This window comes from Ceratotherium simum, chromosome 16, assembly GCF_057802395.1.
Source record: "Ceratotherium simum simum isolate JZ-2026a chromosome 16, ASM5780239v1, whole genome shotgun sequence".
Lineage (NCBI taxonomy): Eukaryota > Metazoa > Chordata > Mammalia > Perissodactyla > Rhinocerotidae > Ceratotherium > Ceratotherium simum.
The window spans coordinates 9,349,710-9,374,791 of NC_141915.1; the positions used below are offsets into that span (position 1 = coordinate 9,349,710).

Consider the following 25,082-nt stretch of genomic DNA (forward strand, 5'->3'; position numbering starts at 1 on the left):
TATATTCACAAGTGTATTGGGAGCAGTATTCACTTTTTTCCCCTTAAGTCTGGGTATATACTACCAGGCTATATGGAAAACGATACGAAGTTTGAACATCTATGAATCAAGTTTAAAATTGCAATTAAATGAGGCAAACAGAACTTGAGAGCTAACATTTTTTTGTGGAGGCTCACTGTGTATTGGGCACCATGCTGAGCACTTCACAGCATTTTGTCATTAAACCGTCACCCACCCTACGTGACAGATACTATTATTGTCCCTATTTACAAGATGTGGCAACTAGAAAATTCATTAAGCTCTTCCCTTAACAACTTGTGTTATTTTCTGTATATTTGTTATACTTCAGTAAAATTTATCTTAAAAAAAAAAAAAAAAAGGTGAGGCCATTGAAGCACAGAGAAGTTAGGTAACTTGCCCAAATCACCTAACCAGTATTAGCAGAAGGAGGATTCAGCCACCACATTTGTCATACTCTGGAGCCCACTTATCCACGACTCTATACTGCCATCCTTCACCTTTAATTCTAAATTGCAATTGTACCACCTGGTAAGTAGTTCATACAAGTAACTGGGATTTGTATGCTCTTACACAGCTAATCCTTCATTTTATTATTTCTTCATTATTTAAAAATGTTCTTATTTTTCAGTCTTCTCTTTTAATGATTTACTTCTTTTCCCCCCAACCATTTACTTCTTGATGGTTGAATAAATGAGTGAATAAATCATGTCATAACATTTACACTAATGCACATTTTTAAGACAATGTCCTAGATTCATTTATTTCTTCATTTAGTCCATAAACAGTTATTAAATGCCTGCTCTGTGCCAGGGACTAAGAATATAAAGTTGAATAAGATAGTCTCTTCTTTCAAGGAGTTTAGACTCTAGTAGGGGCAGACAGACTTTTTAAATTAAGACAATAAAGTGTTGTGGGTTCTCAGATAAAATCTCTCTGTGTAGTGGGAGCATCAAGAAGGAAGTGGCTACAGTAGATGAGAAAAACTTCAGAGAAGGGGTAACTGAGTTTTGGCAGTTGAATAAGTGCTGGCTGAGGGGCCTTGGGTAGCAAGGCCAAGGCTCATGTATCAGTCTGCTCGGACTGCAATAACAAAATAGCATAGACAGGGCAGCTTAGACAGTAGAAATTTACTGTCTCACAGTTCTGAAGAAGGGAAGTCCAAGATCAAGGTGCCAGCAGAACTGGTTGGTTGCTGATGAGACCCGAGTTGCAGGTGGCCACCTTCTTGCTGTATCCTCACTGGCCTTTCCTCTGTGGATGCGTTGAGAGAAAGAGAGAGCAAAGAGAAAGCCCTCTGGTGTCTCCTCTTCTTGTAAGAACACCAGCCGTATCAGATTAGGAACCCGCCCTATGACTTCGTTTAACCCTAATTACCTTCTTAAAGGCCCTATTTCCAAATACCATCACATTGGGGGTTAGGGTTTCAACATATGGATATGGGGGCGGGGGTACAAATCAGTCCATTACACCAACACCCGGGGATTTCCTGTCCCCCAGTTCCTCCTGATGCCTCATCACTGAGGTACCCCACATTCCTTCTCTCCATGCTTTTTTAAGAGTCCTTTCCCATACAGCCTGTCCCAAGAAGTCTTGGAGTAGCCATTCAATGTTTCCAGTCTGCTCCTTGATGTCTGTTCTAAAGAACATAAGACTGCCAAAACTCTTATTTATAAAACATTGGGCTTCAGATGTTCCACCATCATCCAGAGCTGATCATGATGGAGAACCAGCAGTTGCCTTCCACCCAGGAGTCTTCTCATTCAGTGATTCTGTTCTGTTTCTGGCTCTCCTGAGCCATTAAGGCCCAGCATAGAGTTTTGCACATAGCAAAAAAATGTGACTTCTCCTCCCCTTTCTTCTTTAGCACCACCAGGCCCTCCAGTTGGAGTTCCTATCTCTCATTTTTTGTGTTATGCCACCCCTCTCACTAATAGTTCTTTGCTGGCCCTGGGGTCAAGTTAGCAAGATGTAGGGGCGGACGGCATTACAGTAGGTGTCCCTGGTCTGCCTGTGGGCCAGGGCGCGTCATCCTCATCACTTGGGTCGTCTGTATAATAGAGAAAATGAGACTTGGGATGACAAATTGTGACTAATTAAAAAGTTGAACATGACATTCTGGAGTTACTGCAAAGCTCAAAATGGATACTATAGGTAAAGGTTCTTTGCAAAATACAAAGTGCAGTATTCATTTCAAAATTATAATATTTTATTTTATTTTTGTGAGGAAGATCAGCGCTGAGTTAACATCTGTCGCCAATCTTCCTCTTTTTTTGCTGAGGAACATTGGCCCTGGGCTAACATCCGTGCCCATCTTCCTCTACTTTATATGGGACGTCGCCACAGCATGGCTTGACAAGCGGTGCGTCGGTGCGTGCCCAGGATCCGAACCCTGGGCTGCCGCAGCGGAGCGCGCACACTTAACCCCTACGCCACCAGGCCAGCCCCTATAATATTTTATTTTTATAATACTGTTTTATGGGTGGATCATTGGACCTTCTCACGTGTCCTGTGTCACTGCAGTTACATACCCAGGTCTTTGAGAATTCTCCAAAGATGCGTCATAAACCCAAACCCCCCTTTTCCCTTCCCAACTTTTAAGGTTCTCATTTTTTTTAAATAGTCTCTAAAATTCCAGACCTTCTGTGAAGCCTTCCTAAACTGATGAGAGGTTAATGAATGACTCACTGGGAGGCTTTGTAATGTAGTGGTTCAAATTAGAGTTCTGCAGTCTGTCTGAGTTTGAACCCAGGTCCATTACTTACCAGCTGTGTGACCTGAGCATACCTTTGTTCTGCTCCCTTATCTGGAAACTGAGAGTATTAATGATATCTACCTAATATTAGGATATTTGTGAGGATTAAATGAGTTAAAACAAGTATAGCCCTTTTAACAATGCTTGGCACACAATAAGTGCTCAGTATTCATTGTTATTTTTCCTCGTCTTTCCAGTAGACATGGAGGTATATGGCTACTGTCTCCTAATGGTTATTTAGTGATTTGACTCAATTCAGTAATGTTGGTGAATTGAATTTAAATTTGCTTAAGCAACCAATACCCATCATGAAAGCTGTCAAACATTCATGTTTTGTTTTACTTTCTGTTAGACTACTTTAATCTGTATTGAAATAGTCTCCAAAGAGTCAGCTTGCTGGCCAGCTGTAAGGCTGTGAGCTTGGGGAGAGGGTAGGGGGCATGACATTTGAATACCTAGTGGTATCTGAGGATTTGGGGCACAGGAACTGAGGAGCAAATTCTGAAAAAGAGCCAGAGGACGGGCAGCGAGAGGAAGCTTTGTTGGCTCTAAAGGAAATTCTGCATTGTCCAGACCAGCTTGGGGTAGCTAAGCGAGATGATTTTGCAAGCCCTAGTCAGCTGAAGCCAGAAGCGAGCACTGTGCTTCGAAGGAGTTCAAGGGCAGAGTTAAGGAGGAAGATTCTTTTTAGTTGAGGTGGGAGGAGGAAACTTCTTGTAGGCCTCAGAATAAAGCATGCTGGAGATTAGCCTTTAGCAGGTAGCTGGAGAAATACACGAGTGCTTTCTCTTCATTTTATCTACTGTACAGTTATCCTTCTGAAGTCTGTGCTGTATTATGAAAGAGACAAGTTTAATAAACAGATGCTATTTTTGTTCCGAGCCTTGGCTTGGAAAAGCATTCTAAATCTCTGAGCGGGAACCAGGAACCCTCTCCGTCCTGTGTGCCTGTTACTCTCTCTTCCACCACACGGTGGTGACACACCTTAGCTGCAGGGGTAGGTCTGGAAAGCCAGTGAACACTGAAGCCCCACCGAATGGCACCCAGATTGACATTGTGGCACTGACTTTTAAGATGCCTTTGTTCTTACCCTTATAAGATTCATGTTTAGTGTCCATTTATTTGTCTGATGTTTTTCTGTGACTGTGTAAAAGAATTGCCCAGTGGGCAGGGACAGCATCCCTCCACCTCTGGCCCGATTCTGTACCTCCTGGATTCACAGTGCCTCTGCCCCCAACTCTAATGGTTCGTTCCCGAATTCTGGTTCTGGTCTGGTTAGCTGGCAGCATCCAGCACTCAGGAACACATAGACATATGAGAAAAACAATCCAGCTTCCCCTTAGTTCAACTAAGGCAAGGCTGGAGGATTTCAAAAATAACTTTTCCTTGGAAACAACAGCAAAATATACACAACAGCATAAATAAATGGATAAGTTCATGGAGTTTGGCCGGTAGACCAAGACTTAAGGATAAAATAGCAAAATAGCAAGCAATGAAGACTGGCTAGCAAGGCTTGCAGACTATCCAAAGCATAGTTTCTTCCCCCGTCTTGGAATCTAACATAATCTTGTAGAGCAAAGTTGAACAAAGATAGCCCAACTTCTATCCCAGGATAGATTTTATTTATAATTTGTAACCTGTGTGTTCCAAAGAAGATGTGGGATAGTTTACAATGAAGTGTTGTGTGTGTTTAAAATCTCAAAGCTGCTAAAGAAGAAACAGAAAATGTTTAAATGTAGACGAGAACATAAATAGAATGTATCAAATCGCTAAACTAATACCATGTTTGAGCCTCCGGTTTAGCACCAAGAATAGAATCCTGGAAAACCAATACAAAAAGGGAAAAGGGATGTGTTACACAATGATAACACCTAATAGAAAAGAAACATACTTTTTCAAGAAAGGCAAGGTTTTCCTGGTATTGAATATTTATCACAGTAATTGAAGCATATAATTCAACAGTGGTTTTATAGAACACACAGAAACTCTTCCATTTGGTTGATAGCAACGTTTGTTTGGGTTGATACTACTTTTAGAGCTGACAGAATCCTCATTTATCCCCAGAATTTGTTTCCATGCTCACCACGGCTGTGCAGCATCCCCTTCTTGAAGCTGACCTTAGGTAAAGTGGGGGAGCTCCCAAAGGGGTGTTCTCCTCAGCAGAGGACACTAGAGGGGAATGAGCCTCCCGGGGAACAGTTAGTACAGCCTGATAAGCAGACATGTGCCCTTGACTGGCGGGCAATATTTGTTGTTCCCCATTTCCCCTTTTCCAAATGGGAGGTTTTAGTAGCATGATCAGAATTTTCATCAAGTATATATTGGACATATGGGAGGTGATTAAAATATTAGTCATAATATGGAGAGCTATATATGGACTGGACCAAGAAGAATGCACATCAACCAGAGGTCCGGGACTCGTAGAACAGAGGCTCCATGACATTCCCTCTGTATGCAGTAGCAAGACGTGATTTGAGATATTTCTCCATTTGGGAAGGAAGTGAATGCAGTTTTGGTTGTGCTTGGGAGAGTCATATTATGATAAATGTATTGTTAGATTATTGAAATTTTATAAGTGTGTGTGTATTTGTGTGCACATGCACACATGTGCTTGCTGGGCAGCCAAAGAGAGGCTGTCATGACCTGTGTTTTTTTTTTTTCCCTCATGCACCCAATACCTGCTTATTCCATTTGGTTCGGGTGGAGGTAACATTGACCTCCATCCCGCTCCACACCTGCCTTTGATCCCCATGCCAAGACACAGTGGTAGGCATTTAACCCAGAATCTGGCCTGGTGATGAGTCAAACTAATGTCTAGGCATAATTTACAAAGAAAAACAGTAATACAGGGTTCATTTCAAAACAGGAAACAGAGAGCAATGGTTACCTACTCCACCTTCCTTCCCCCCAAGTCCCATTCTGCAGAGGAAAGTACTTTCAACTCTTTCACCTGTTTCTTCTGAATTTTACTTTCTTATTTCTAAATAATATGCTTGTACTAATATGACTTGATTTGATTGCAATTTTAGATGTCATCTATTAACTTCCTACTGTGGAAGATGATGACTTAGTTCTTTCACTGGCCCCCCCCCACACACACGTGCACTCACCCTTTCCATCTATGCTACCGGTAGAGGCAAATCACAATTGCCAGTAAAATCATTATTCAGCATTTTTATTTTGACTCTATCAACATTTTTAGCTGAGCCATGTAGCTTACTATAATTAGATTTCCTTCCTTATACAATATTTTGCTTTTCCTGAACTTACTGTCATTTTTTCCCTTTACTTGTCATAATTCTTGCCCTAAATTATTACAGAGCTAAGAAATTCCTGTGGACTTGGTGAAATACATATCGAATAATCTATCTTTTCGTATTTCCTTGGGGCCCTCCCTCCAGGAGGCCCATCCTTCTGTTCCAGTCCAGACTGGTAGCTCTCTAGGCCTGCAGTACCTCTGCTACCTGGGGCTTCTCTTCCGTGTCTTCTTGAGACTTCGTCACTTCTCTCTCCTGTTGGAGCCTCTTTCCAGGAACGCGTACCTTCTTTCCAGGTTTACCCCCTCATTGTGAGGGAACACATCCTCCCCTATCTTTCTCAGGAAGAGTACCTGAGAAGTAAATTTCTTGAGATATTGCATGTCTGAAAAATATCTTTATTCTACTTCTTGAAGTTAATTGATTGCATTTCGAATTTTAGGTTGGAAACAATTTGTGCCTAGAATTTTGAAGGCATTTTCATTGTCTTCTAGCTTTCTGTGTTGATACAGAGAAGTCCAGTGCCATTGTGATTCCTGAACCTTGTTATATGTCTTATTTTGCTTTTAAGAGCTTCCCTTTAGTCTCAGTATTCTAAATTTCACATAGAAGGCATTCGAGTAACTTCCCCTCTCATACCCTATTATTGTGTTGGGTACTTTGTGGACCCTTAGTCTGGAATTCATGTCTTTCAGTTCTGAGCGTTTTTTCGTATATTATGGCTTTGATAATTACCTCCTCTGTTTTCTCTTTTCTTTCCTTTTGGTACAGTCATTAGTTGGTTACTGGGTTTCCTGGTTTACTCCTCTAATTTCCTTATTACTTTCTCTCCTGTTTTTTTCGTTTCTTTGTCTTTTTGTTCATTTCAGGGACATTTCTTCAGTTGCATCTTCAGATCCTTCTATTGAATCTCTTTATTGATGCTGTCTTTTTTTTGTGTGTGTGTGAGGAAGATTGGCCCTGAGCTAACATCTGCCAATCCTCCTCTTTTTGCTGAGGAAGACAACATCATGGGCTAACATCCATGCCCATCTTCCTCCACTTTATATGTGACGCCACCACAGCATGGCTTGACAAGCGGTGCGTCGGTGTGTACCCGGGATCCGAACAGGCAAACCCCAGGCCGCCATACCGGAGCGCGCACACTTAACCGCTTGCACCGCTGGGCCGGCCCCTGCCTTTTTTTTTTTAACTCTCAAGTTTTCTGGTTTTTAAATGTTATTCTGTTCTAGTTTCACAGATACAAAATATTATATCTCCGAGGATATTAATTAGTGTTTCTCTGAAGTTTTCTTCTGTTCTTTACATTGTATCTTTTCACTGAATTCCTTTTTCTGTTTTTTTTTTGGGCGGGTGGGGGGAGGGAGATGATTTGGGGGATTTTTTTTTTTCTCTTTTCATCAGATGTCTAGTGATGCTTGGCTGCCCATTAATGTTTAAGAATGAAGCACTGAAAAGACACCTAAAAGTTTTGTATGAGTGGGTAGGGTGTGTTGAATTGCAGCTTTATAAGAGGATTATCAGACAGGGAAGGACCTAGTCATTTTTGAGGAGATCCCAAATGTTAGTGTCTGTAGGTCTTTTCTCTTTGGTTAGTCCCTTTCTTCCTAGAGGAGTCCTGTAGTCTCCCACCTGGTGAGTGGAAGCTTAGCTATAGTGTCTGGGAGCCTAATGGGGGAGGGAGCAGTGAGCTCATCATTCCATATGAAAACTTGTATTTAATCTCCCTATTTTCGACCTCTCACTTTATCTCTTCCTTCTTTGGTGCCTGTTGCCCCCATGTTTAGAACTCCTGTGGTCCAGTTTCTCCACTGAACTTCTTTCCTGAGAGGATAAGTGAAGAGGTAGTTTGCCTGGTTGTGTGGGGTGACAGGGGTTCTGGGGTGTAACTGCTCCTCATATAGTCTTCAACCAGTCCCCTTGTTTTAGCTCTGCCTTCAGGTGTACCTGGTGCCTCCCATCCCTGAGTCTTTCCAGGGATCTAGTGCACCAACCAGTGTCCTACCTTGGATTTCCACTCCTCTCCCAATCAGTTGTTAAGTTTCATCTTCTACTCTAAATCCTTTATCACTTGTCCTTTTACTTTCTGTCTTCCAACATTTTATTGATATATCTGATTGGATATTATTTTCTCCCCTATTCTTTTGGTTTATGGATTTATACCATTTCTCCCCCTTTAAGTGGAGTTTGGGGAGCGGACAGAGATAACCGTGGGTGTTCAATTTGCTACGTTGAACAAAATCAGCACATTACATCCATCATCCCCTCCAGTCTTCATTACAGCCCCATGAGGGTAGGTAGTGTTATTCCCATATTGCAGATAAGGGAGGAAGACCTCAAGAGGCCAAGGCCCTTTGTCAAGGTCACACAGCTTCTCAGTGCAGAGCTGCGATTTGAACCCAGGTATGCCTCTGAAACTCACACCCTTTTGACCACATCACACTTTTTCTGATTCTCTGGGATTGCTCAAGGATTCCTTCTTACCACAGTGAACTATATTAATCACGAGTACATACCACACACAATCCCAAAGGGCCATGTAGTTCAGCTAACAGGGCTTTTTTTCTTCCCTTTGTTCCCTGAAGCAATTATTTCTTTATTTCATTTAAAGACTCGGCCTCTGCAGCTGCTGCGGACAGCTTACAGTTGTCTGAAGGTTGAAGACGAGAACCAAAGCCGTGAGCTTACAAGCTATCAAACTTGAAAGATGTATTGAGGTGAAATACCACTGCAAAGCCTCCCCACCAAACCTTTTTTTAAGTGCTTTTTCTGTCCAAAATGAAAAAGAACCATTTGTGCTATACATGCATAAAAATCTTCAGCTCTGGCGGTATTCAAGACAAGATTTTTTTGTAACTGCCCACCCCAACATAGCAGACAGTATAGCCTTCCAAAGCCAAAATAATTGTGTGTTGTGCATCGATATTTAGAAGTCAAAGATCAGTGCATGTGTGTGGGCTGAAACATGTGCCTTTCCTTCTCTCTTTTGGAGAAGAATCCTGTGCTAACAGTTAAATAACTTTGTTTTCATACTGAATATTTAAGTTGCAAATTTGAGCCATGTGGGCAGAGGTTTGAAATCAAGACAGCTGAACTGCCGAGGTACTTTTGGAGTTCAACCATTTGGATGAAATGTAGACTGACTTCATGGGGAAGCATTCAAATGGAGTTTTTCATCCCATTTATGATGTCGCCCCATTTTTTTTAGCCTTACCAAGTCTGATATTTCCCTTGGCATTTCGAAACAGGTCTATATAGTTATTGGCAAGTATGAAATGCAGTAATATGGGGATTCTAGGAGAAGTTCGTTACAACTTTTCAGAAATATTGAGTAAATTAGTCACTTTTGTAGGGAAAATGTGAAGGTATTGTTTGTCTTTAAAGAATTTGTTTTTCTAAGCACAAAATGCCTTAGCAATTGTATGTGAAGACAGGTTTATTTCAGCAGAATTTGTAGTAAACAACGTGTTCATTTATGACCAGGCGATGGTACATATAATAGTTTCATTTGCAATTTTCAGGCATGATATAACCAGGCCATGACATTCCAAAAGACATCTTGCCACTTTGTGTTTGTTTCCCTGAGGTGAGCACTGTTTCACACTGCCGGAGTTGTACCAGTTGGCATCCTAGATCTGCCCTGTGTAGGGACAGATGGGCATCTTGTTGTCCATAATGTTTTGGGCTTAACTCTGGCTTTTGGAGGCAGGGCTTCAAGAAGTGGCCGGTCTAGGTCAGATCAGGAACTGCAGGAAGCAGTCCGGGGCCCCAGGTAGACCAAGATGTCCTGGATGCCCCTCCTTTGTATCACTACTTCACACCTCTATATCAGTTTCCCCTGATTCTGATCGTTTTGTGTCCAACACTTGCAGAATAGAGTTTGGCAACTCATCAGCCACAAGGGTAATGTTTCTGTCAACCAGATGTTGCCTGAGGTGCTCATTAAAAATGCAGATTCCTGAACCCGACCCCGGGCTTACTGAACCTGACAACCTGACTCTCCAGATCTTGAGGCCTTGCAATCTGCTTTTTCCTCCGGGCACTAACACCTCCCCTACTCCCCCCGCCATCTGTGATTCTTAGGCCAATCATATTATCCAAGGCCATATTGTCCAAATTTCCTTAATGATAAGAATCACATGATGTTCTTACTAAAAATACAAATTCCTGGGCCCCATTCTGGAACCACTGAATCAGGATTTCCAGGGGGGTGGGGCCTGGGAAGCACGGAGAATGGAACCTAGTATTCCAGAAAACTTAAGATCCTAAGGCCAAAGTTGTCTGCTGGAAACCATCAGAGAAAAGAAACCCAGCCCCACCCATGACTTTGAAAGACTTTGCATCTGTTAATTAAAACATAAAACTAGCAAGAGACTGAGGAGACCGAGGGTCTTTGGGCCCAGGCAAGACAAATCAGAAAGTTTTTTAGTTACCTTCACCCATTTACCTGTTACATTTCTAAGAACTTTTGAAGCTTTCTAATTCTGTTAAGTTGAAGTCAAGATGTAAAGTCAGTCCTTATTCTGCTGGTTAATAGATCTAGAGGCAACTTTAAATTTATTTTCTTTTCACTAATTATTTCAAGAAGTACATTTCATTTGCCTTGACTTTTCAAAAGCAAGAGTAGCTTTTTATGCTTTTAAAGAAAAAATTAAACATCTGTCATTTTTCGTATCTTCTCAAGTTTTCAGCTTCATCTGTATGTAAAGTGTGAGCTTCTAAGGTCCAAAAAAAACATGTATTGTTTATCTCTCTATCCCTCGGGTGCAGATCGACACCTAGCATGTTAAATGAATGCTACATGGATTGAGAGGAATATATTTTATTTTATTTAGCCAAGGTTATCAGCCTTTACCTCTTTTTTTTTTGGTGAGGCCTTTTACATGTGGTTGATTATTGGTTTATTAATTTGAAGATTTATGGAAGGCAAAATGCTGATTTTTTCTTAAAAAAAAAAAAAGTAAAACTGAGAGACAAAACATACAATTGTACATACCTGAAAAGAGATGTCCAGATCCCCTATATCCTGCCGAGGAAATTTCATTGCATAAATGGGTTACTATTAGTTGATGGAAAAATTAAGTTAACTGGAATCCCCAGTTCACCATTCGTGCCCGTTAACTGAGGTATTAGTGTCCTGTTTAAGCTCTCAGAGCTATTAAATTAAATGGTCATGACATGAAACCTCAGAAAAGTCTTATTGTTGTCTAGAAAGATTGTGTACAGGTGTTGCTAGCCTGCTTTAGAATGAAAAAGGCTTCAGTATTCTCAAAAATCATTTCCTCTCCTGAGGAAATGCACCATAGTAAAATAGCCTTTTCCAGTACCGTAATTGCTGGCTTTCAGCTTCAAAAGAAAATCCTTGAATATTATTCAGGTTACGGTTTCCATCAGACTTTTCTGAATAGATGATAATTTTGTGTTGATTAATAAAATAATTCCAGAAAATAAAAGGAACTATAGTTTAATTCCTATAGACAGAAGCTGTTGGAAACATTTAGTTGCTTAAAAAAATTGTTTTTAATTTAAAAAGATGCATGCAGTTTAAGCTTATGAAATGAAGAGCATCATTCCATCCATTGCAGAAGCTCTACATTCCACGTGGGCGTGGTGAGTACTTATCTTGAGTTTATACTTTAACCTCATGAAGTGAAAACTCGGAGAATTCTATTTCAAACACAGAAGGTTGAATATTTATAGAAAGGAAAAAACCTCCTTCATATAAGAAAAGTAATTTATAATTATCCACAACTTTTTGTCAGAGTAAAAGATATTATTTGATCGCAAAGGGTTCAGAAGTTACTAGGGGCCGTCCTGGGAGCTTCATAAAATACCTTCTCTCAGTCTCTAATCACCTGGGGTCACAGTCAGTTTTGGGGTCTGTAATTGTGAATGCCCCATTTTTCCCACTGAAGATGCCTGTCCGATTTCCTGCACTCTCTTACCCCTTGGGAGCCCCTGACTAGGTTCTACGACAGGCACATAAGCTCTCTTGCTTCAGCCCGTGCTGGTGTCTTAGATATCCTTTTGCTAGAGGACAGATACATGCAGTTCTTCAGTTTGGGTAAAGAAAAAAAAATTCATCTCCATAAAGCTACTCTCTCATTTCATGTATTCAAATTTGCAAGTTTAGCTTTTGCCTGGATATTTCCTGTCAGAAATTTGCTTTCAGTTGGGTATGATGCCACAGGTGAGCAAGAGAATCTCAATTCTGCTCTTCTTGGCCAAGTAGGTTGGCCAGAGAAGTGTCGAATAGAGAAAACGGCTAGCTTTCCTTTGGCTGACCTTTTCTCTTTACACTATGATAAACAGCTGAGTCTAAGGATCAAGGTGACATGGATGGTTATAAGTTAAGAAAAGACACCTGGCGATAGTAAAGTTGCATTAATAAAAAGGATGGCTTCCAATTATATGCCTTTCTGTTGAAAACTTTCTTACCATACTTGGAAACAATACGTATAATGTTTGAAGGAATATAATGAATGAAGAAATGCACTCTAGGATGTTAAAGAGGAGGGATTATAGTCATCAAGTACCAACCAAAATATTATCAAATGTACAAAAACATAAAATGAATGTCTGGGAGTCTTGGGGTAGAGGGGAGAAAATGGAGACGTGGCATCGGCCTTAGCCTCTGACAGGAAGGCGGGAAGAAGACCCCAGAGAGGGCCTTGCTGAGGAGGCCTCTGCCAGCCATGGATGCTAGACCCACACCTGAGCCCTTTTACCACTTTTTTTTTTTTTTGTGAGGAAGATCAGCCCTGAGCTAACATCCATGCTAATCCTCCTCTTTTTTTTGCTGAGGAAGACCGGCTCTGAGCTAACATCTATTGCCAATCCTCCTCCTTTTTTCCCCCCCGAAGCCCCAGCAGATAGTTGTATGTCATAGTTGCACATCCTTCTAGTTGCTGTATGTGGGACGTTGCCTCAGCACGGCCGGAGAAGCGGTGCGTCGGTGCGCCCCCGGGATCCGAACCCGGGCTATCAGTAGTGGAGCGCGCACACTTAACCGCTAAGCCACGGGGCCGGCCCCCTTTTACCACTTTTAAAATCACTCCAAGGGACTGTATCTGCTTCACATTTAGGATACTTAAAGTATATGTAAGTCTGCCCCAAACTCCCAGCAAAATAGGAAATTTTCCCCAGTGATTTGCTAGCCCAACAGACAAGTTCTCTATAATCCCAGTGGAAGAAAAGCAAATATTGTGTTGTCAAATCTTGCTTGAAATAATACCCAAGATGTCTAAAACTGGGCTCGTGATCTTCTCCAGCCCTGCTCTTCTCTCTCTATTTTCTATTTTGATGAGCAAGACCACCAACCACTCAGTTTCTCAAGCCAAATACTCAGGAGTCGTTCCTGGCTCTTCCCTCTCGCTCAGTCCTGACATCCAGTCTGATGCTGATTCTTGTTAATTCTCCCTTTTTAGTATCTGTGGAAGCCATGCACTTCTTTCCTTCTGTCCTTCAGATGCCTGTCGTCTTCTGGATTACTCTTGTTGTTTCCTAACTCATCTCCTTGTCTCCAGTTCTTCTCCCTCCCTGCCAGTTCTCCACACTGAAGCCTGAGGGAGCTTCAGAACACTTGGATTTGCTTTTGTCAACCCTTCCCCTCCACCACCACTTCTCCCCACTAAAACCTGTCAGAGACTCCTCATTGCCCAGATTCCTTGAGACAACGCTTAGGGCCATCTGAGAACTAATCTCCTTCTTATCTCCTGCCCACATACATGCACACACAACTCTGCAGCAAACATCATGTAATTATTGTTTTCTGCCTTCACATTAATTTCCTTGGAATAGATTCCACTTTCTTCTCCTCTTCTAAGCCTTAGTTTTCTTATCTGTAAAATGGAAATAGTCCTTGTTGCCTCACAGTAATTTGGCAATATCCTGAAACATCCTGTTGCTATTTTTATCATAACTGAATTAAATGTTTAGGTTAATTTGGAGAGAACCGACATGCACACAGTACTGAATCTTCCCGTCCAGGAATATGGTATGTCTCTCCCTTTATTCAAATTTTCCTTTATGTCCTTCAATAAAGTTATGGAATTTTCAAAACATCAATCCTGTTCATTTTTATTAATTCCTTTGTTCTCTGTTCATTAGTCTAGTTATTAATAAGCTTTTCCATCATATTTTCTAATTGATTGTGACTGGTTTATAAGAAAAGGGTTGGAATTTATCAAGGTATTTGTTACCTAGCCACTTTATTTTAGTTCAGATAGATTTTCTGTTGATTATTTTGTTATTTCCAGGTTAGTCATTCTCATTATCTACAAGTAATAATTTGGTCTCTTTTAGTTCTTGAAGGGAAACCAAGGAACAGACATGGTTAGGCTTTGTGTTCACAGTTAAGAAAAGGGTTGACTTGGGCAGCAAAAAGGAGATCTGTTGACACTCATTGTTCTGTGGCGGGGAAGACAGTGAGAAGATCATAGTAGTTTAGTCTAATTGGCTGTGGAAGCAGAGAAGATGGTTTGGAAGTTGCGTTGTTGGTATTCTTAGGTCTTTTTGTACTTATATATAGTCTTGATGTTATTGTAAACTCTTTATGACTATGACCATTGGCATTAGTCAACCTAGGTTCAAATCCCAGGTCTAACACTGAAGAACTCTGAAACTTTGGATAAATTGCTTAAATTTTCTGAGCTTCATGTGCCTCTATCATCATCATCATCATCATCATCATCATCATCATCATCATCATCATGATAATATCAGTTTGCAGGATTATTATGGAGATTAGAGATGGTGTATATAAGACAATGAGTACAGTGCCTGGCACACAGTAGACCCTCAGTAAATCCTAGCTGTAGTTGCTGCTGCTGCTGCTGTCCTCATCAGATAGTGGCAGAGCCAGAGACTTCCCTTTCAGTCCCCCTTCACCAACCCTTGGCCATAGTCTCAGAAGTCCCTAAACTTGGAGGTCCCTCCTCTACCCACTCTGGCCTAACCTCCTCCTGCTGCTGCTCTTCCTCTCCCATCCCTACCACTCTGCACCTCCCATGATCTTTCTTCTGAGCTCCAGCTTTATACTGTATGTCCAACTGCTTATTTGAGATCTCAGCTTAGGGCCGGCCCCGTGGCTTAGCGGTTAAGTGCACGCGCTCCGCTACTGGCGGCCTGGGTTCAGATCCCGGGCGTGCACCGACGCACCGCTTCTCCGGCCATGCTGAGGCCGCGTCCCACATGCAGCAACTAGAAGGGTGTGCAGTTATGACATACAGCTATCTACTGGGGCTTTGGGGGAGAAAAAGGAGGAGGATTGGCAATAGATGTTAGCTCAGAGCTGGTCTTCCTCAGCAAAAAGAGGAGGATTAGCATGGATGTTAGCTCAGGGCTGATCTTCCTCACAAAAAGAAAAGAAAAGAAAAGAAATCTCAGCTTAAATTCCTCTGCAGTATATCCAGAACCCCCTACTTTTCTCCATTTCAATAAGTGGCACCCCATTGACCCAGTTATTCAAGGTAGAAATCTTGTTTCCTCTCCTATCGCCACAGCTCCCTTTCTTATCCATAAGGAAGCCCTGGTAATTCTCTTCTAAAATATATTTCAGGGCCGGCCCCGTGGCTTAGCAGTTAAGTGCGCGTGCTCTGCTGCTGGCGGCCCGGGTTCGGATCCCAGGTGCGCACCAACGCACCGCTTCTCCGACCATGCTGAGGCCGTGTCCCACATACAGCAACTAGAAGGAAATGCAGCTATGACATACAACTATCTACTGGGGCTTTGGGGGAAAAATATAAATAAATAAAATTATAAAAAATAATAATAATAAAATATATTTCAGATCCCTCCATCTTCACTGCCACCACCCCATTCCACCTTACCCTCTTGCCTGGATGCTGTGATAGTTCTCTCAAAAAGGTCTTGTTGACGTTACTTGTCCCCAGAGACTGTACCTTCCAGTCCAGTCTCCACACAGTGGTGTAAATGACTGTATAACATAAATGAGATATTGCTACTCCCTGCTTAAAGCATCAGTGGCTTCCCTTGTACCTGAATGTAATCCAACTCCTTACCGTGGCCTCCAAGGCCCTGTAGAACTTAGCCCCTGGCTCTCTCACCAAACTCATCGTGATTTCTCTCCTTCTCATTGGCCAGTTCTAGCCACAGCGGCTCTCTTTCCATTCTATGAAATCCCCAAGTGCTCTGTGCTTACTGCACTCTCCAGCTGGAATGGTTTTTGCTCAACTTTTCTTGTGACTGAATCCTTAACTTTTAGGTTCCAACTTAGCACCTCCACAGAAGGCCATATCTGACCATCCATTATGTAGTTCTTATCATAGCACCTTGTTTGTTTCCTTAGCACTTACCCATGATTTGTAATTATTTCATTCTGTGATTATTTGAATGTCTGTCTCCCCCATTAGCATGTAAATTCCTTGGGGCCAGGTATCATGTCCATCTTGACCCTTGTTGTATTCCCAGCATCTAAAATGGTACCCAGCACAGAGTGGGTTAGTGATGGATGGAGGATGACTGGCTTCTCTTCTCTCTATTCAGCCTAGACCCCATCATAAGCCATTTTAGTTCTGTTCTAGCTAACTTTCACCAGCTGTCATTTCCAACTGTTGCTTCTCTTATACCTCTACCCACACCCTGTGCTCCAGAAAGCTTCAGGATTTCTCATTTGAGAAATAGTAGTAGGGATATTCTCCAGAGTGACAAGGAAGTTAACCAGAGAAGAGTTTGTTCTTTACTCACCTTAAGTGAAGAAGACTTTTATCCTAATTAAATCTACAGACACTGTAGAATCTGGATTTGAAATGGGGGTGGATGTTAAAAGGTAACTCTGACTAAAACCAATTTTCTTTGTGTCTTAGATATCTCATTGATGGCCTAAAAGTCTGTTTTGAGAAGTGATGGAAAGCCTTCCAGCCATCTCACTGATGGCCCAAAATTTTGCAATTAGAAATTTACTCCTTTAGTTCAAATCTGTCCTTTGTTTCATGTTTCAGTAGCATGAGATATATATTAATTAAACTTTTGTTCTTTGGGGGACCTTTTGGTTGGGAGGGAAAAACCCAGAGAATCACTCAGATTATTACAGTAAAGGTGGGTTTATTCTAAGGACACATGTTACCGTTCTTAGGAAGTGGGGCAGACGTGGCAAGCTTGCATTGCTCCTTATTTTCTAGTTGAACTCCAGAGAAAAGACTGTTTACCCAACTCAGCTTCATGTGCTGGGCAAAAATAGGTCAGAGGCTGCTGGCCAGCCTGTGGATTGGCTGACCTCTCTTTGTATGCCCAAGTCACCTTGGCTTGATGGCTAGGATCATGGGATATAAACCACAGCTGCCTTGGCTCACCCCTTAACCAGAGCTTTGGTTGAAACAGATCTCATTTGAAGGGGCTGTAGGCACACCACGAAAGGTGCCTGGTAAAGCCTCAATAATAAGAAAAGCGAGTATTTATTGAGCACTTACTGTGTCACAGGTACTATTTCCAGTACCTTATATATACTACTGTTATCCCATTTTACGGGGGAGGCCCAGACAGGTTAAGTAGCTTGCCCATGATCACACAGATGGGAAGTAGGGTGGCCAGGATTTGAACCCAAGCAGTCTGGCTCTAAAGCCATAGGCTTAACCATTGCCTGCATGTTCCTGACACGGTATGCGTAAAGACACGGTGACGGCATATGTAAATGGCTGAGGGCGGTAGAGGTAGAAGGACCAAGGAAGAGGCAGGGAGCGGTGGTGGTCCCCCGGCATCAGCTGGGCTGGCCCTTTATTTAGGAGCGATGGAGGAAGCTCCAAGGGCAGAAGAGTTGAGCCTAGGCGGTAAGAGCTAAGGGAAGGAAGTCTCCATGGGTGCTTGGAGTAAGAGTGGAAATATATTGAGGAAGAGACCTAAGAGGTCTGGGTAGACCGCTCAGTGCTGGTAGGCTGGAGTAAAGAGGAAGTCTGTGTCATCAGAAGCAAAAGAAGTGGAAGTTGTAAAGAGACCATTAACTGTAATAGTCAAGTAATGAAGATTTTGGTGGTTCCTATGACCTAGGGACATTATAAAGAAGTGGTCATTTCCCCAGAACCAACATGAGACTGTAATGATAAAAAGATGGGTTATGATGCAGTGACTCTAATCATATATTCAGTACCATTCAACAAGAATGGAAAAGCAGCAGCACCTCATATCCAGGAAACTGTCAAAAGGGACCACTTAGAGCAGATTGCCGAGCATGTCAGACTATACACCAGCAGCGCCGCTAAGTTGAGGTCTAGCCACGTAAACACAGGGCTGCTCCGTGGCCAGGCTGAGCAGCTTGGATTTCCAGTGCGAGATTCAGAATGAGGGGGAAATCGCCAAAGCAGAAAGGCCTCAGGCCAATTACGCAATTAGCCAATAGCCTATGCTGGCCTCCACATTTGTTTAGATAAATTTTGAAATCATCAGCGAGCTCTTGAGCCAGATTCTTTCTTTATGAGGAGAAAGTCAGACTATATAAACCTGCATAGCGCCACACAGTATGGGTGTGGGACAAGTTCTACTTCCCACCCCCAGGCAGGAGCAGAATCGTTCTGTAGAGAGACCTTTGGTTGTGTGTGGCCTCATGTGGTCCTCGCTGGCGGGAGGGAAGGGGTCGCCACTGACCATAGGAGCCGCGACCTAGTGACCAGGCTGCTGTAAGCACGCTGCCCGCCCGGCCCTGCCCAAGAGCCCCACTTCACGGCTCACCCCCAAATGTGAACCTGTGAGCGGATGTTAACAGCAAAGACTGGAGCTCCAGGAGAGGGGAGGGCTTTAGCCTCTTCCTTCTGAGATGACCTTTGGGACCCAGAAGGGAGAACTGGGCTCCAGTTGCTTTTAATCGAGGTGCTCAGAGTGCTTCCCACGTATCTCATTGATCCTCATGACACCCCTGAGAGGTCAGTTTGTTTGAGATTTATACAAAGTTATGATTATGTCTATAGATTTGAGTTCCTGACTCTATGTCATTCTAAACCTTGAGTCTCATCCCCATCTCACTTTTCCTAACATAACTAAACCCTTTGGGGAATGAAATGTCTCAGGCTTTAGCCTAGCCAAAGGGTGATTTTTCTCCCCCTTCCTTTTTTGTTGTTGTTAAGTTTGATTTATTACCTAGCATTCTAGCCAGGCTCGATGGATGTTCAGAATATTATAAATAATGTGGATTGAAAAGATTGTGCTGAAATGTTTATTGCGTTCTTAGAAAGAGAACAAGGAACGACGTGGAGAGCGTGGCTGTGGTGAAGGAGGGGCGTGAGGAGGTAGGGAAGGCAAAGCTTGCTCCTAGGATATTTTAGTGTGTCAATAAAAGACAATGCTCTGAAAGGAAAGAACGTATATTGCAGTCCTGCTATCAAGAATGCAGAAGTGTTCCAGCGGGTGTAAAGAATATACTTCAAGAATGTAAAGACCATAAGGAACTAATCACTAGACATTCCCTCTCTCATTTCCTCACCAACTTTGCCCGAAGAAAGCTGTTCAGAGAGTCTGCCCATGCTTTAAAACTAGCTCTCCAGCCAGCTAGCTTCGGGGTACCCTCTGGGATGGCAGGCAGCTGTGGCTAGCTGTGTGTGAGTGAGAAAGCACCTCCTTTTGACTTATTTTGCACCCAATGCTTCAGCACCCTGAATCTTTGTTCTTTGGGTGTGCTAGAAAAACAAATGTTATCTAAGAAAGGACCCCTAGTGCGGGGAAATAAATGTCACGCTGGCCCATTTGCATCCAGTGACTGCATTTGAGGCTGAAATCATACCAGCTTCCTTCTGCCATGTAGTTCTTTCTCATCACAGGTTCTTCCTCTCCTGGGCCTTTCCTTAGGAGTTTATGAGGAAGAAGGGTCCGAGTTCCTTACTAAGGAACTAAGGCCGTCTGGGTCAACCTGATGCTAAATAGAAAAGCCCGGCAGTCTGGTGGAGATGATTCTCTGAGCCTCTCTTTATTCTAAGTGAGAGCAGTCTTTGGCCCCTCCAGCTGCTGCTCTGCTCTTGCAGGCCTCCTCAGAACAGAACTGTCTTTTGTCAAGAGGAAGTGAGGCCGAGGTAGTATTGGTGTGGGGCTGGGGAGAATTGTGACAGCAAATGAGTTTTGTGTGTAGAACACATCCCAGGCTGCTCCACTTCCTCACGAGGCTGTGTGTTGTCAGCAGGGACAATCATTGGGTGCCTGCTTTGCCCCCAGGACAATGGCCTTCCTGCCGCCAGGGGACCCACCAGCCATTATCTTCGTAGTGCCCAGAGAAAGCCACAGCTTTCCTGTCGTGTTAACAGATGATATTTGATTTTATGGTGTGGAGAACTTCCAGTGAGCTTTTGATCCTAACCTCTAAACCAGTGGTTCTCAAACTTGACCACCAGAAGAATCACGCAGAGGGCTTGTTAACACCCAGCTTCCTAGGGCCCACCACAGAGACTGGGACTCAGTAGGTGGGGGGTGGGGCCCTCGAAGTCGCATTCCTGGCCAGCTCTGAGGTGATGCTGATGCTCCTGTGATCACGCTGTGAGGAGCACCGCTCTAAACAAACATAGCGTTTCTATTGTTAGGTAATTTTTGGTAATTTCCTTCTCAGGATGTCTGCGAATGGAGGGTGATAAAAAGTTACAGGGAATGAATGAAAAGTGAGCTGGGACTGTTCAATTCAGTACAAGGAGGGGTCCACTTGGCTGAAAACTCTGAGTCTAAATCATCTGTGGTAAAAAGAAACCCACCGGCATCTGGTAAAATCCCAACATTTCGCTAAAATGTAACTGTTCATTTATTTGAAAGATACGTATAGAATATGTTTTCCTAGAATTTTTTATTCAGGTCATTAACCACTAATGGGCAATATATTGATTTCGAATTTGGCAACAGCAACTGTTCTTACTTTACTTGTACCCTTTTATAGTTCTTTAGAATCAATACTCCTTAATAACCTGTTTTATTGATAGTTTATACTCTTTCATTCATTCATTCCTTCACTCATTCATTCATTTGACACACATTGAATTATTGAGCAGTTACTGTGTGCCAAGTATCGTTCTGGCTGCTAGAATATCTCCACATTAACTACCACCAAGTGAAAACGTCATTTGAGATCCATACTCCTGACTCTTAATATCCAGGCCATATTTGAGTCTAAACGATGAGCAGCTATCTAGTCAACCAAAACAGAAATACATACTGAGCATGTATTATGTGACATCTGTGTGGGGCACCTGTGGATAACACGCTGGGGACACAGCCATGGAAACGCATGATCTGTCCTCTCAAAGAATTTACAGACTATCAAGGAAGGTAAGCCAGGAACCCAATCAATTGTTAATTTACTCAAATACTAAGTTAATTTCTGTAACGTATGTGTTCAGGATGCAGAAGCAGCCTAGGAAGGACTGCCTTGGGCATGGGAGAGAAGGTGGCACTGGGGAGGGAGGGCTCTGAGCGGAGGCCTGAAGCCAGCATTGGTGTGCTGGGTGTGAGGAGCCGGCAGAGGGCTCTGAGGCGGTGTGAACAATCCCTGCCAAGGTGCAGAGTGTGAGAGAGCACGTCGTGTTGAGAATGAGGGGCCAACGTGGGAAATCTAGATCGTTTCATTGGGAATGTGGCCTAATTCAGCTTTTTTATTTTGCTTTGAAATGATTTCTGAAATATCTGACAGACCATGTTTAATATAAGCCAACAAATATCTCAGAGCCAAATCTGATATTTTGAATTATCTATTCTACATTTCTTCAGAAGAGTGGATAAGGAGAAGTGATGGCATCATTTTAGTATTATCTTCAAACTCCTTTTATTATTTGCACTAACAACACACATTTGAAAGGCAGGTATTTTGTGGTATGTGATAGGCAAATACCTGTATTGGGTTGAACAGGCTAATGTGTGACCATGACACTCACATTGTGACACTACACTTTGTGGTCATCAGTGTGCCTTTTCTGTGACTGTATTTTTATGGTCTATTTAAGCCCCTTACACACTGACCACCTTCAGAGGAAGGGAGAGGAGAAAGACTTCCACCCAAGTTGCCTCATCCTAGAAAGTGACGTAAGCCACATTTCTTATGACAATACTCCAGGCCATTTCCCTCAGAATTGGCTGTTTCCCAGTCTTTCAGCTCTGCTACTGTGAATCCTTGGGCCTCAAATACTTCTGTTCATCCTTCCTGCCACCAAAATCCTTGTTCAACAGTTTTCAGGCTGGCCGTATTCTAGAATGTATGGCTTGGGATCTTGTCCATTTGTTTTCAGTAGGCTCATTGGTGACAGCATTGAATCTGGGCACAATGTCAGAGCTGCATAGGAGTTTGGAGGGCACCAGTTTCCACTCTAAGTCTTAGGAACACCCACCGTTTGCTGCTACACTGACAGTGTATAACCTTCCCTCTGCGAAGGTCAAGTTCTATGGATGCTTGGATGATACGCTGTTCATAGAAGGATGTCTTTGAGGGTGGTGAAAGTGTTTGAGAATAGTACTGAGTGGAAGTGACATGGGTGCAGCATTCCCCTTGACGAAGGGAGAGTTCACTCCACGGTATGAATACACTGTAGTGAAACCGTGCATTTGGTGGAGAGCTCTGCAGCCTGACTGTTCCTGTAGCTCCTGCATATTTCCTAGATCGAACTGCAAGTCTGATGCTGCTTCTGGAAGAGGCCCTTTTCCCATGATCCAGTGCAGAGCAGCTTCTCAGTCTCTTTTTTGTTCTCGTTCTACCAATCTAGGTGATACCCACAGGGCTCGCAACTCTGAAGGCTGTCTTCCTGCTCCTGAGGAAAAGTTAGCAGTTGACCAGTGTGCTGGGTAGTTTTCACTCCATCCCTGCAGCCAAGCATCTCACTGCAGCGCTGTCATTGAATTAGTGTTCCAAGGCCTAAAGAGGAGACCATTGGGCACTCTGGGGAGAAGATACGCTTCCCTTTTGATAGAACAAATATGAATTGCATTTTATTGAAGTGCTCTTAATTTAGGTATTTTTATACATATAGAATACAGCCTGTTGGAGAACCTTGTGTGAGCATAAATTTCAAAATCTGTTTTCATGATAGAGTCTTTGACGAGTGAGGTAGAGAAGATTTTCAAGAGAAGTGTGGCAGCCATATTTGGCTGCATTGAGAGTAGTCATGCCTGAGGGCAGGAGGCTGGCGGGATTCTCCTCAGAGGTCCCTTCCTCCTGCGGTGTTGGGGGTGTGCAGTGGGGAGGACATGGGCAGCAGTGAAGACTTAAGATGATCACGGAAAGGGGGCAAATCAAAGTGTATTTTATCCCAAGATTGATGATTGTGAATGCCACTTGTGTAGCAAGAACAATTTCCAGTGAGTAATAATATCAGCTAATGTCACTTGAGAACGTGCCATGCGCCAGGTAATGTGCTCAGTACTAAACATTTTACCTTGATTCATCTCCGTGACCACTCTGGGAGCGGAGAGTTAGTGTTCTCCTGATTTTAGGCTTAGAGCATTGGGTCCCTTACACAGATGACAGAGCTGTGATTTGAACGCAAGCCGTCTGGTTTCTCAGCCCACGGCGCAACTCTAGTTCCTATGCTATACGGCCTCCCCAAAAGGGAAACCTTGTATTCACGCATGTGGTCATACATTCTCATCTGCCGTCATTTTGCCGCACAGTTGGGAAGTGACACACACAGTGCTAGAAGTTAGCGGGCCAGAGAGCATCAGATCACTTAATGGTGACCACTCACAAGCAGGGGTGGCCTCTTGAACACAGTAGAGCTAATTTTTCTGCCTCAACGATGGGGACAGGCTTCACAGCCAAACTGAGTAATTATGACATATGTTCTGGTTATTTGGGAAAAGATGGCTCTTAAAGTGAAAGGACCACGTCTGGCTGCTCTCTCCAGCCCTTATTTTTCTTTTCTCCCACAGCTCTTAACAGTCATCTTTCTTCCGCCCTCCCCACTGTGGCTCTTGGTTATATATAGCTCATGTCACGTTGGAGGCCAAAGGAATGCTGAGATTGGGGGGCGGGGGGGGTGCAGATGTGGCCTCCACGATGACAGAGTGGTCCTCTACCCAAAGCACCAGAAATGGTGCTAGTAGTCTCCACTTTAATTGAAATGCATTTCCCCAGATTCTTCCAAACTTCTGGTGACACCTTGTGTCTACTATTTCATCCTACTTCTACCACCGCACCTGGCTTCCTTTTCAATTTCAGCAACCAGCTGGTGGCCAACACTGTTACAAAGTGAAAGGGCCCCTAATAAAGGCAGCAGCCATCAGTTTCAGAAGGACACTTTTCATTTTGGCGTAGAACTGTCAAAACAGGCCATCTGAGGAATAGCTGCTATCCAAGCGGCCTACTGCTGCTTGCTTCATATTAGACCACATGTCCCCACAGACCAGGCAGGTACCAGAGTTTGCTGGCCAGGGTACCCTGCCCTGGAAAGTGCTGGGAGCCCATTGACAAGTTCTTCCTCTCCAACTCGCCTTTTCCTACACTCCATAATAAGTCCCCTTTCTGTTTCCAGTTGTCATTACATCACCCTTCATTCCAGCAAACTTTCGTAATGTGTTATTTCTAAGCTGACATATTATTAACATTCAAGGATGGCAGTTTCCTGGTGCCATGTAGGAAGGCACCCTAACCTTACCCACCATATGTTTCCATATCCCACTGTGGGATGACCGGTTTCTGGAAAGTATTAGCACTCCTTCCCCCATATGCTTTTAGAACCTGAGGGAAAGGGGATGAGTGCCTTTGAGCCACCTCCTACCATACAGAATAGGAAGAGAGGAGCTGTATTTTTCTTTATAGCACTTACTACCTTCTAGCACACTACATAATTTACTTATTTTGGTTTATGTCTGTCTTCACCCACTGTACCCTCCAACACACACACACACGAATAGCAACGCACCGAGGGCAGGGATCTTTGTCTGTCTTGTTCATTGGTCTATCTCCAGTGCCTAGAACAGTGCCTGGTACCTGGTACATGGTCAATCAATTTTTGTTAAATAAATTAAAAGCCAGTAGTGATGCAGAAGCCAGAGGATATCAGTATTGTTTTTGCTTTCCTAACCACATCAGGAGTGGGGACCTTCTGTTTCATTTGTTGATGAAACATTTATTGAGCATCTCATTTTGT

The 25,082-nt window shown here is 43.1% G+C and overlaps 1 protein-coding gene across 3 annotated transcripts in view; it reads left to right on the forward strand.

The window, feature by feature from the left end:
• STX8 (syntaxin 8) overlaps nt 1-25,082 on the forward strand; it is a 241,991-nt gene that overhangs the window by 204,219 nt on the left and 12,690 nt on the right. The window contains exon 8 of one of the 3 annotated variants that reach the window (XR_015554624.1): nt 11,564-11,640. The exons of the other annotated variants lie outside the window; for them this stretch is intronic. The gene's annotated coding sequence lies outside the window, so the exon portion shown is untranslated. The remainder of the gene's footprint in view (nt 1-11,563; nt 11,641-25,082) is intronic. 3 annotated transcript variants of the gene reach the window in all.